The 14,339-nt window shown below is 37.3% G+C and overlaps 1 protein-coding gene across 1 annotated transcript in view; it reads left to right on the forward strand.

Annotated features, from left to right (window-relative positions):
* MNAT1 (MNAT1 component of CDK activating kinase) overlaps nt 1–14,339 on the forward strand; it is a 195,460-nt gene that overhangs the window by 29,260 nt on the left and 151,861 nt on the right. The window lies entirely within an intron of this gene.

Below are 14,339 nucleotides of genomic sequence, written 5' to 3' on the forward strand. Positions count from 1 at the left end.
TAGGGGCCAGGTCATGTAGGGTCGTCAAGACTCTGGTAACCCATTTGGATTTTATACTGTTTAACATGAGACACCATTGGGTCATGAACAAAGGAGTGAAATGAGCTAAATTCCAATTTAAAGAGATTATTTTGGCTGTTTCTATAGAAGATAAATTTGGAGCAAGGAGGTGAGTGAGGGTTGGGAGCAATAGTGGAAGCAAGGAGAGCAGTTGGGGAAGCTTCAGCAGTACTTCATATAATAAGTGACAATGGCTCATAGCAGTAGATATGGCCAAAAGTGGATGTATTTTAGATGTGGAGTTAGTTGGTCTTGATATAAATGAGATGTAAGGAATTAGGAAGAGAGAAATCAAGGAAGGCTTCTACATTTTTGGATTGAGCAACTGGGTGAATAGTGGTGACATTTATTAAAATAGGAATACTTGGGGGAAGAGCAGGTAGTACAGGAGGAAAGAATAAAAAATTCTGTTTTGGACTTGTAATATCTGAGTGTACATCTGAGTGGAGTTGTTGACTAGGTGGTTGAGCTAGAGTCTGGAGCTCGGGAATGAGATCAGGGCTTTAGTCTAGTTCTCAGAGTAATATTTAAAGCCATTTCTACTAGATGTGATCATTTACAGAGGGAGAAGAATGCCCAGGATTCTGGGCACTTCCAAATTCTAGATGTCTTACAGAGGAGAAGGAACTAGCAAAAGAAATAGAAAAAGAGCAGGCAGGTAAGAGGAAAACCAAATGAGTTGTGAGGTCACAAAAACCTAGAGAATATAGTGTTCCCAGACGGAGGAAGTGGTCAGTTGTGTTAATGCTGCTAAGAGGCGGCAGAGGATGAGGACAGAGAATTTTTTTGTTAATTAACTATTGCTTTGAAGAGATTGAGGACATTGATGAAATTCTTGAGAATTGTTTCAGTGGAAAATGAGGAATAAAAGATGGATTGGAATGAGTTAAAGAGAGAATGGGAGGTGAGGCAGTGAAGACAGAATTACACAACTCTTTCTTCAGGAATTTTGCTGTGAAATGAGCAGAGAAATTGGGTGGTCGCTAGAAAGGAATGTAGTCAAATTTGTGTGTGTGTGTTTTAAGAAAGAAAGGGGAAAATTGCAGAACTCAATTACTTGAGTAGAGATTCAGGAATGGGATTCAGAGCACAATTATATGGGAGAGGTTGGCCCTGGATAAGCGCAGAGATACTTTTTTCATTTTAACATAAAGGAATACAGTTAATATGGTTATAAAAGCAGTTAACTTGATGGAATTGGTGTTCAGAAATGAGATGATTTTTGTCTGACTGCATCCCATGTTAATATAGTATGACGCTGGGTCACCAGCTGTGATTGAGGTGAGAATAGGAAGTGTTGGAAGTCTGATTAGCGAGGAGAAAGTATTCTCTCAGAGATTGGGAAAATGAATTTACCTAGAAAGTGTAGGAGGAATGTCTGGCAGTGTTGAGTGCTTATCTGAGATCTGTGGTGATAATTTGAAAGTGAATTCAGTCCATAAGGTTATGAGATGCTTTCTTCAGCAAAATTCAGCAGCTCAGATACAGGCATGAGCTGGTGGATAGATGAGTTCAATCACTGGTGGATTAGGGGGTATAGTAGTGGAGAGAGGGGCAAGTGAGTTGTGTACTTGCAAAGGATTGGTTATGATAATAGATGCTGAAATCTAAGTTTGTGTAAGTTAGGACTTTGAGGTGGGTGATGAATGGGGAAGAGTAGTAGCGTCAGTGGATGGGAAGTCCTTGCGGAGGGGTGGTCAAAGGATAGAGTACTGATGGTACTTAGTGCACATCATCTGAAGGGAAAGGAAGAGGTGTTCAGAGAGTGGGATGCTAGAAGTAGAGAATCCAGAGGAGATATATCTACTGATAAGACAAGCTTGAGGGTTGAAAGTATGAGGGTTGGTGACTAAAGTGGGATGGGACAAGAGATTATTGAGGTTAGCCTAGCCAAGGAATTATGTGCCTAGGATAATGGCTGGCTCATTTATGAGGATATGCAAGTTGCTAAAAATGATGATAGGAATAGTGATGAATAGGAAGACCATAAGCCATGTACAGAAAACTGTTTTAGAGAGAAGGGAATGAATACTGTTAGGGGAGTCCATAACTGAGGGTAAAGATGGTGAGATTCACAACTAGTATGGCATTGGTTGAAATAAGAATACATATTGGGAATACCATGGATCATATTCACCATAAGTTGGTACAGAGGGTCATGTGGAGGACATGAGAATACAGTGAGAGTGATCATGACAGAAAAAAAAAAGATGTACTACATTTGAGACAGGTTGGGAGTTGTATAGTGTTATAAGAAATTAATTTGAGGGCTGGCCCGTGGCCAAGTGGTTAAGTTCGCTCTCTCCGCTTCTGCGCCCCAGGGTTTCGCTGGTTCAGATCCTGGGCGCTGATGTGGCACCACTCATCAAGCCATGCTGAGGCGGCATCCTACATGCCACAACTGGAAGGACCCACAACTAAAAATATACAACTATGTATCGGAGGCTTTGGGGAGAAAAAGGAAAAAATAAAATCTTTAATTTCTTTTTTTTTTTTTTTTTAAATTTGGGTAGTCGAGGGAGTGGGAATGTGCTTATATAGCTTTAGGAAATTAGCTCTCTAGGTAAGATTTGTTCTTTCTCTCTTTATATAATCCCAATTTTGATACTCAATTATATATAAGATTATGTTTTTTAGAGGTAGCTATGCCAGTTGCTTGGAGATATTTTTTATTTTGATGGAGTCCAAGTGATCAAATAAAGGTATTTGATTTAATGTCATGTATTTTCTGCATACTTTAAAGACTTTTATTTATGACTGTTATTCTTTACCTTTTATGAAGGAATCTTTTATTGCTTGTATGGTTCACCCGGTGAGGCCCTCTTCTTGTTTTTTCTCCCATTCTCATTACATAATAAATATTAGGAAAAGATTATGGTTACCTCTGTACCAATAGCTTTTATGTTTACATCTGATTGACTGTACAGTCTGTTCTTGTGCCATCAAAATGTCTATCTGAAATAAAACATTGCATTAAGAATGCACGGTATCTGTAGAAGCATATTCTAGTGGAAAGATGAGGATGAGAAATTTATAGATGTAACATCCATGTGAATGGTTAGATGATTGTGCTTAGTCTGCTGAACTTAATGAGCTGGGTTCAGGACCAGACCAGAGAAGTCTGAGAATTCTTTCTATTGGCAACAGCCCAAAGATTGCCAGATAGGCATCAAGGTCTTTACTGGGGCTAACCTGGTGATACTGGGTTTGTTTTGATTCTTTATAAGATCCTGAGTCACTATTCAGCGTAGTTATTGCTTCATGCTTGTTCTGCCTAATAACTTCAGTGATTCAGTTTTGGCTGCAAACCTATGAAAGATTATTGGCCATAGAGTGTGAATTGACATAGAAACCAAGGGATCCAAAGTGCTACTACCTCCCCCTTGTTAGGATGGGGTTGTATGAGAGTCAGGTATTAATAGAGTCTTGGCCCAGATCCAGCTCACACTGGGTCTGTGTTCTTCTCAGTTGGTAGTCATTTTCTTGGTTCCCAGATGTGTAATTGGAATGGACATATATGGTATTTGGCAGAACTCTCAGATTGGTTCCTTGACCAGTGGAGTAAGGACTGTCATAGTGGCAAAGGTCAAATGGATGCTTCTAAAACTGTACCTTTCCCCATCCTGGAAGGGGCAGCAATTCATGTAGTTTGGGATTAACACATATTCTGAGTACAGGTTTGCTTTTTCTGCTCATATGGCTGCATCCAGCACCACTAGGATTTAACACAGTGTTTAGTGCATCAATATGGTATCTTGAGTAGCATCATCTCTTACCGAGAGTCTCGCTTTACAGGAAAGGATATGTGACAGTGGGCCCAAGTTCATGAATCCATTGGTCCTTGCTCATACTGCTCCACCTGTACTCCTCTGGATTGATAGAGCAGTTGTAATACGTTCATAATGATGTGGTTGAGGGGCACATTGAAGGTGATACTCTGCAAGAATGGGCACTATCCTCCAGGATGCTTTCTGTACCCTAAATATTCAACCATTATATGGATATGACCATTATATTGGTTATCTCCAATAGGTAAAATATATGGGTCTTAGAGCCAAGGGATGGAAGTAGGAGTGGCTTCACTTACTGTTTCCCCCAGTCGTTACCTGAGGAATTTGTCCTCTCTATCCATGTAACTTTAGGTTCTGTGTGCTTAGAGGTCCTTGTTTCCAGAGGTGAAAATGTCCTACTTGGCGACCCAGTAAGAGTACGTTAAACTTTAAATCATGGCTGCTGCCTGGTCACTTTGAGTTTCTTGTGCCGAAAGGTCACCAGAGAAGAAAAGGAGTCACCATGCTGGCAAGAGTAATTGACTCTGATCGTCATCCCAGTGGATGCAGGGAAGAATATGTCTGGCACTCAAGGGATCCACTAGGACATCTCTTGGTGCTCCCAAGCCCGTTATTACAATAAGTTTATGAGTATAGCAGCCACAACCTGAGAAAGAGAATGGTAAGCAGGGGTTCAGACCTCTTAGAGATAAGGCAGGCTGGCCAGACTAGTAGAGGTGCTAGTGGAGGGTGAGGAGAAAGTAGAGTGCAACGATGAGGACAGTTATGGCCAGGAAATCAACGGCAGCGTTGGGACTGTAGTTTGTCCCCTTCTCTGAAGGTTTCGCACGGAAACAAAATAAGTAGAATCCTTAAGAAGCTATTCCCAACTAGGGTGAACTTACTCTAAAAAGCAAGTGGATTTGTATGGTGTAATTTACTTGTTCGTGTAATCCTCCCATTTTTCTATAGCATTGTTTGTTCTGTTGGTTTGTAGAACTTCTTTATATAGTCTGGATATGATCTTTTATGTATGACGCAAAAGCTATTTCCTCATCTGTGGTGAGCTTGTTAGTCGTATTCTGTGTCTCCCCCCATATAGAAATTTTTAGTTTTGATAAAATGAAATTTATCAGTCTCCTTTACGTGATTTAAAGTATTTTAATTACCTTTAGGAAATCCCTGTCCTGATGTCATAATTATATTCTTCTATAATTTCTTTTTTTTTAAAGATTGGCACCTGAGCTAACAACTGTTGCCAATCTTTTCATTTTCTTTGCTTTTTCTCCCCAAATCCCCCAGTACATAGTTGTGTATTTTTAGTTGTGGGTTCTTCTAGTTGTGGCACGTGGGACACCACCTCACTGTGGCCTGCTGAGTGGTGCTATGTCCGTGCCCAGGATCCGAACCAGTGAAACCCTGGGCTACCATAGCGGAGCACGTGAACTTAATCACTTGGCCGGGGGCCGGTCCCTAAGACTTTTTTTTTTGTTTCTGAAGACGATTCGCCCTGAGCTAACATCTGTTGCCAATCTTCCTCTCTTTGCATGAGGAAGATTCACCCTGAGCTAACATCTGTGCTAATCTTCCTCCGTTTTGTCTAGGGGTCACTACCACAGCATGGCCACCAATGAGTGGTGTAGGTCTGCACCTGGGAACTGAACTCTGGCTGCTGAAGCAGAGCGCACCAAACTTAACCACTAGGCCGTGGGGCTGGCCCCTTTTTAATGAATGTTTAAGATAAAATGTGGTAATTTGAAGAAATGTTGACTTTATGGGAGACCATTTGAAACTATATCCCCAGTCTTCCAGGAGGTACATTTTTCTCTGCCATTTAAGACTACTTTGGTGGGACAGGGTGAGGACTGCTTACATCCTTACATGAACTCTTTATTTTGGTCAAAGTGTTTTATTTACTGTTCCACGTATAAGTTGTATTGATACCTTTGTTCTTGCTGTGATTTCTGACTGGAATCATCCTTCTTTTGTATTTCAAAGCCATCAAATTCTTCAAGGCCCAACTCTGTTCAACCCATTTCCTGAGTCTTTTCCCCAGCTGTAATCCTTGATACTGGCTTCTTTGAACTCTGGTCCTTATTGGTCATTCCTTGCTGTAAGTACTATTTATTGAGAAGGTACTATGTGCCTGGTATATTTGTAAACATTTTACCTGTATTAATTGATATAAGTCTCATCAACTCTATGAGGCACATTGCCACCCTCCCTCTCCTGGAAGATACTATTATTCATTTTCACAAGGAAATTGAGGCACAGTGAGGGTTGATAATTTGTCTAGGGTTGCAGGCCTAGTAAATGACTAATGAAAAGGAGGCAAAATGGCTCCAGAATCTGTGCCCTTAACCACCAAGCCCTCCTCCCTCCCAGTTGCTCAATAAGTAATGCTCAGGGAATGAATCTACTACTATTTTGATACTTAGCAGACATAACCTTGTCCTCTTGTTTTATGAGTGTATCTTCTTGCCTAACTACATAGTACATCCCTGAAGATAGGGAAAAAAATCTTATACTTCTTTACAGTGTGGCTTTATATTTTATACTTCTTTAGGTAGATCTGCTGTGTATAATAAGTGCCCAGTAGATATTTGTAGATAATATTAGTGAATTCAGTTTGACCCTTAGACTTGCAATAGAGTAACATAAACCTTATAACTCATTGTCAAATGGATGTAAACCTTCTGATACTAAGTAGTTATCTGATGGTTTGGATGCTCAGCACCACAGATAACACTGTGAGATTCCCTGGTTCTGAAGCTGTGGGGTTTGGCTAGATTTGGAGCATTCAGTTGATAGAATGATTCCTAGAAATCAAGTGAGATAGATTTCTGGCCTGAACTTAAACTATGATCTTTGACATCTCATTTTGTTTTAGCATTTGTAGAAAGGGGAAAATAATATGTAACTCCGCCTTTATTTTTATTTTATTTTATTTTATTTATTTATTTATTTTTTCCGCCTTTATTTTTTAATCATGGTCTTTGTGTAGACTTTTAAGCTTTTCAAAAGAAAAGTATGCTTCCAAGTAGTATTGTATTCTCATACTTTGTTATAATAACTTACATACCATTATGTTGGTACAAATTCAAAAGAATGTATTATCATCAGCATACCTGTGCTTTATTTCATTTTTAATATGAGAAATTTAAGATTAAGAAGCAAAGTTCTTAGCAAAATGTATGTTTTCTTCTAAAGGAACCTCTCCTATATAACTGTATATCTGTGTGTATATGTATGTGTGTTTGTATGTATATATGTTTAAATATACATATTTTTGAATATATGTTTTTAAAAGCATTATACTAATTTTTTAAAATGCTGAAAATAATGTATTTTCACTGGGCAAAATTACTGTATTATATAAACTTTTGAGGAGATCCTGGGAGACCAGGTCTTAGTACTTTGTATTACTAACTCCATCTGTCACAGAGCCTTCTATATCATATCCCTATAATATAATATTATATGTTATAATATTCTCAATGGGATTAAGTATTAACGAAATGTTTGTACCATATGTAAAGTTTGTAATTATAGCCAATATGGAAAAGTGAAACTGATAAACATCATTTATACTGAAAGAAAATATATTTATTTATTCCTATTTGGAAAAAGAAAAACTAACAACTTGTGTAACAACTGAAGGTATCTAGAATTATCAAACTTGGAGGAAACCTTAGGTGTTTTATAAATGAGAATTTGACTTCCTCAGAGTTGTCTGTATGGTAAGAGGCAGAGCTAGAATGGCAACCTAGGTCTTCTGATTACTAACGTAGAGTTTAGTTGTGTCATCATATCTTTAGTGAGTGATTTTAGTAAGTAACTTTTATGTGGTCGGTGACAGCTTTATCTTTTTAAACAGATATATTCTAGAATAAAAGAGTTGTCTTTGGTAAGAAAACTAACTTTTACATGGTAAATGCTGGATTTATTATTTAAGGAAATGCATTCTAGAATAAAAAACTTCTATGGCATGATCTTAGGACATGTAGATAGTTTTTCACAGTGCTTTCACATATATCCTCTCATTTGAATAACATTTCTGGAAGACAGTTAATTTAGAGATTGTTATTGTTTTCATGGGTAAGACAATTGAAGACAGAGACTTTATTGTTTTCTAAAGGTCATTTAGGGTAGTATATAATTTTAGATGCTTTTGCTTGCAAATAATAGGAAACTCAACTCAAACTATCTTAAAGAATTTTTTGATCCATTACTGAAAAGTACAGCCATGGATAGGGTGATCTTTACGTGAGGCTTAATCCACCAGCTCAATAATGTTATTGTTTCATTTTCTTTCTATTTTTTGGCTTCTGGTTTCTCTTCATAGTGCTATCTTCTTTCTGAGTTTGAGGTGCTAGAGGTGCTTCTAGATAAACAAAATGGATGCTTTCTCTTATAGGCATAAAGGGAATCACAGGAAGCTTTTTTCCCAGATGGTCCCAGCATATATTTCCTCATATCTCACTGGGCATATTGAGTTGCTTGCTTAGCTCTGAACCAACCATGGTGTTAAGGAGGATGGCATTCACTGATTGGTTTAAGCCAGTTAGTGACCACCTCTTGATTTGGGAGTGGGATCAAACTCACCCAACTTGTATGACTGGGAAATTCACAGTCATGTTAGTTTATAACAGGAGAAGGGTTGCCTGGATAACTGGAGAGGCAAACAAAAGATATCTCTTACAGCAAGCTAATGTTAGAGTAAGAATCCAGGTTTTGGGGCTGGCCCTGCGGCCGAGTGGTTAAGTTCACGCTCTCCACTTCAGCTGCCCAGGGTTTCGCCACTTCTAATCCTGGGTGCAGACATGGTACCGCTCATCAGGCCATGCTGAAGTGGCATCCCACATGCCACAACTAGAATGACCCATAACTGAAAATATACACAGCTATGTACTGGGGAGCTTTGGGGAGAAAAAGGAAAAAAAAAAAAGAGGGTTTTTCGTTCTTTGTTGAAAATCATAAATGCATACATAAAACTTGAGGTCTTATACTAAAAATATATAACTTTGCTTTTTTTTTTTTTTTTTTTTTTTGCTGAGGAAGATTAGCCCTGAGCTAACATCTGTGCCAGTCTTCCTCCACTTTATATGTGGGTTGCTGCCACAGCATGGCTCACGAGTGGTATAGGTCTGCACCCAGCATCCATACCTGTGAACCTGGGCCGCCACAGTGGAGCATGCCAAACTTAACCACTGCTCCAAGGGCCAGCCCCTAACTTTTCTTTTCAAAATGTTTTATTGATGTGAAATTCATATTACATAAAATTAACCACTTTTTTCTTTTTAGATTGGCATCTGAGCTAACATCTGTTTCCAATCTTTTTTTTTTCCCTTCTCCCCAAAGACCCCGAGTACATAGGTGTATATTCTAGTTGTAGGTCCTTCGAGCTCTACTATGTGGGTCCCTGCCTCAGCATGGCTTGATGAGTGGTGCTAGATCCGTGCGCAGGATCCAAACTGGCGAAACCCTGGGTCACTGAAGCAGAGCACTTGAAGTTAACCCCTGGGCCACGGGGCCAGCCCCAAATTAACCATTTTAACGTGAACAATTCAGTGGCGTTTTGTATGTTTATGATGTTGTGCAACTACCACCTCTATCTAGTTCCAAAACGTTTTCATCACCACAAAAGGAAATCCTATACCTGTTAAGCAGTTACTCCCCTTTTACCAACCCCCACCCCTCAGCACCTGGGAACCACCAATCTGCTTTCTATCTTTATGGATTTACCTATTCTGGATATTTCGTATAAATGGAATCATACAATATGTGACCTTTTGTGTCTGGCTCCTTTCACTTAGCATAATGTTTTCGAGGTTCATCCATGTTGTAGCATGTATCAATACTTCATTCCTTTTTATAGATGAATAATTCCATTATATGTATATACCACAATTTGTTCCTCCATTCATATGTTGGTGCACATCTGAATTCTTTCCTTCTTTTGGTTGTTGTGAATAGTGCTGCTATGAACATACTTGTACATGTATTTGTTTGAGTACCTGTTTTCAGATCTTTTTAGTATATACCTAGGAGTGGAACTGCTGGGTCATATGGCAATTCTGTGTTTAAGATTTTGGGGAACTATCAAAATGTTTTCCACAGTAGCTGAATCATTTTTAATTCCCACCAGCAATGTGCAAAGCTTCCGGTTTCTCCACATCCTCATCAAAACTTGCTGCTGTTCATTTTTTTTTATAGCCATTCTAGTTGGTGTGGCATGATGTTGCAAGGTAGTTTAATTTGCATTCCCTAGTGATTAATGACACTGAGCATCTTTCCATGTACTCATTTGCCATTTTTATGTCTTTGCTGGAGAAATTTCTATTTGTATCTTTTGCTCATTATTCAACAGAATTTTTTTGTCTTTTTTGTTGTTGAGTTGTAAGAGTTCTTTACATATCCTGGATACTAGAAACTTATCAGATAGATACTTTGTAAATATTTTTTTCATTCTGTATGTTGTCTTTTTACTTTTTTGATATTGTGTTTGACGCATTAAATTTTTTAATTTTAGTCAAGTCCAATGTATCTATTTTTTGTTTTGTTTTGTGCTTTTTGTGTCATATCTAAGAAACCATTGCCAAATCTAAAGTCATGAAGATTTACCCCCAGATTTTCTTCCAAGTTTTATGGGTTTAGCTGTTATATTTAGGTCATTAATCCATTTTGAGTTAATTTTTGTATATGTTTTGAGGTAGGGGTCCAACTTCATTCTTTTGCATGTGGATATAACTTTGATTTTTAAAATAATGAATTAATATTTTTATGGTTGTAAATTTTCTACAGATTTGTCTGCTATATACTTTTTATAAATGTACAATTATAATTTGTGGAATTTATGATTTTTAATTTTTTTTGAGGTCATGTTGGCTTATAACATTGTATAAATTTCAGGCATATATTATATTTCAGTTTCTGTGTAGACTGCATCATGTTCACCACTATAATTATTTTGTCTGTAAAATTAGATGTAATAGATTATTAGTGGAGGATTCAATGATAAGAACATTGCGTATGATAGCATATATTAAGGGCTGTTTCTTGTAGAACAAGCAGTAAGTTTTGCTTCACTTTAAGAAAGTGTACAGGACATCTTTCACAAAGCTGTTTTGTACTTTGTCATAAAAATAATGCTTCATTTTTGATGATAAAAGAGCCATTGTTAATATACAGATTATCTTTGGAATTAATTTCAAAACAGCAATGAGCGAGTATAAAGAAATAGTTCATTTTATCTTAAATTCTTGAAGATAAACAGTAGTTTTGCTTAGCTATGGTGTCTTTTTGAAAGAAACAAACCTTTATTCAAAGTTCTGACAATATAAACCACGCATCAGCTATGACCTTACTGAGGTTTCCTTCTTCAGAGCTCTAACTGCTTAGATATTGCCATCCGCAGTCTAGGCCTTTGAAAATGTTTTTTCCTTAAGTTTTGTCCCCACGTATGTTTGAGTTATTAACCAAATCACTTTTATTAATTTTTATTAGCTGACTTTTATTAATGGAGTTAGTAAACTTACTCTCTCATATTCTAACAAGTCAAGAACTCTTATCAGAAGTACTGTTTATTAGCATTTAAGATTTTAAATTCTTTTCTAGAGGTAATTGTTTTTAGCTTTACTTTTATTGGTTTTTGAGAAATATATACTTTTTTTAGAATGTGCTGTTGGTGTCAATAAAAATGGAAAAAATATGCATTAATTCTGTAAAAATACCAGAATTCAGGATGTTGGAGGTTGTTGAATATTTAAATGATAAGTGGAAAATATTCTTTCTTATAGTTAGTCTCCGGACAATTTAAGAATTACTTGATCGGGTGGAAAGGACTTGATAAATGTAGAGATGCAGCTAACAATTATTGAACATTTACTTTGTGCCAGACACTGGTGTAAGTTCTTTTATATGTAGTAACTTGTTTAATTGATTCTTGGATGGCCATTTGATTTGTTAAAAGGTTTGTGTTTTCTGTCTTTATTAGTGGAATTAAAAAATAATTGTCCCTACCATTAAAACAATTTTAAAAAATTACAAATTTAAAATATAACTTAGGTTTTAAAACAATCTGGGAACCAGGTTTCAAGCTTGTTTATTATTTTATTAATTGATTTTCCCTAATATTTATTGGATATTTAAAATAATTAACTTAAAATGTTAATATAATATTGAGCAAACCTAGACATACTTTGCTTTCAGGAAACAAAAAGTGACAATTTTTTATGATTTTATTTTTCAAGAGCAGTTTTAGATTCACAACAAAATTGAGAGGACGGTACAGAGATTTCTCACATACCCATTATCACCATCATTCACTAGAATGGTACATTTTTCACTAAGGATGAACCTACGCTAACACATCATTATCACCCAAGGTCCATAGTTTACCTTCGGGTTCATTCTTGGTGGTGTACATTCTTTGGGCTTGGACAAAAGTATAATGATATATACCCATCATTATAATATCATACGGAGTATTTTCACTCCTCTAAAAAGCCTCTGTGCTCGGCCTATTCCTCCCTCTACCCACTGCAGCCCTGATCTTTTTATTGTTTCCATAGTTTTGCCTTTTCTAGAATGTCGTATACTTGGCATCTTATACTATGTAGGCTGTTTAGATTGGTTTCTTTCACTTAGTAATATGCATTCAAGTTTCCTCCCTGTCTTTTTATGGCTTGATAGCTCATTTCTTTTTAGTTCTGAATGATATTCCATTGTCTGGCTATACCACAGTTTGTGTATCCATTCACCTACTGGAGGATATTTTGTTGCTTCCAAGTTTTGGCAAAATTATGAATAAAGCTGCTATAAATATTTGTGTGCCAGCTTTTGTGTGGACGTAAGTTTTTACCTCCTTTGGATAAATAACAAAGAGCTTAATTTCTGGATCGTGTGGTAAGAGTATGCTTTATTTCACATATAACTACCAAAGTGTTTTCCAAAGTGGCTGTACCAATTTGCATTCCCACCAGCAGTGTATGAGAGTTCCTGTTGCTCCACATCTTTGCCAGCATTTGATGTAGTCAGTGTATTGGATTTTGAGCATTCTAATAGGTGTGTAGTATATCTTGTTTTAATTTGCATTTCCCTGATGATGTATGATATGGAGCATCTTTTCATATGCTTATTTGCCATCTGCATACAGACTGTTCCTGACTTAGGATGGTGGGAAAGCTATATGCATTCAGTAGAAACTATACTTCAGATTTTGAATTTTGGTCTTTTCCTGGGCTAGTGATGTTTGGTACAATACTGTCTCCTGATGCTAGGCAGCAGCAGTTAGCCATGGCTCCTAGTCAGCCACACCATCACGAGGGTAAACAACACATACTGGTACAACCATTCTGTACCCATACAATGAGTCTGTTTTTCATTTTCAGTATAGCATTCAATATATATATAGTGTGTATATATATATATATATATAGTATAGTATTCAATAAATTACATGAGCTGTTTGACACTTTATTATGAAATAGGCATATATATATATATAGTATAGTATTCAATAAATTACATGAGCTGTTTGACACTTTATTATGAAATAGGCTTTGTGTTAGATGGTTTTGCCCATCTGTAGGTTAATGTAAGTGTCCTGAGCACATTTAAGGTAGGCTAGCCTATACTATAATGTTCGGTAGGTTAGGTTTATTAAATTTTTTTTTGGCAAGGAAGATTGGCCCTGAGCTAACAGCTGTTGCCAATCTTCCTCTTTTTGCTTGAGGAAGATTGTTGCTGAGCTAACATAGTTGCCAATCTTCTTCTATTTTGTATGTGGGAGACTGCCACAGCATGGCTCGATGAGCAGTGTGTAGGTCTGTGCCAAGGATCCAAACCTGTGAACCCCAGGCTGCCAAAGTGGAGCATGTGAACTTAACCACTATGCCATGGGGTGGCCCCTAAATGCATTTTTTCTTTTTTAAAGATTGGCACCTGAGCTAGCAGCTGTTGCCAGTCTTTTTTTTTTTTCTTCTTCTCCCCAAAGCGCCCCAGTACATGATCGTACATCCTAGTTGTAGGTCCTTCTGACTCTGCTATGTGGGACGCCACCTCAGCATGACTTGATGAATGGTGCTAGGTCCATGCCTAGGATCTGAACTGGCAAAACCCTGGGCTGCTGAAGTGGAGTGGACAAACTTAACCACTTGGCCACTGGGCTGGTCCCCCTAAATGCATTTTTGACTGACGATATTTTCAACTTAGGATGGGTTTATTGGGATGTAACCCCGCTGTAAGTTGAGCAAGATTTCTATCTTCTTTGATGAGGTATCTGTTAAGATCTTTGGCCTGCTTTTTAAGCAGAATATTTGTTTTCTTATTGTTGGGTTTTAAGAGTTTTTTTTGTATATTTTAGATAACAGTCCTTTATCAGATGTGTCTTTTGCAAATATTTTCTCCCAGTCTGTGGCTTGTCTTCTCATTCTCTTGACATTGTCTTTAGCAGAGCAGAAAGTTTTAATTTTAAAGAAGTCCAGCTCATCAGTTATTTCTTTCATG

Source organism: Equus quagga, chromosome 20 (genome assembly GCF_021613505.1).
Source record: "Equus quagga isolate Etosha38 chromosome 20, UCLA_HA_Equagga_1.0, whole genome shotgun sequence".
Taxonomy (NCBI): domain Eukaryota; kingdom Metazoa; phylum Chordata; class Mammalia; order Perissodactyla; family Equidae; genus Equus; species Equus quagga.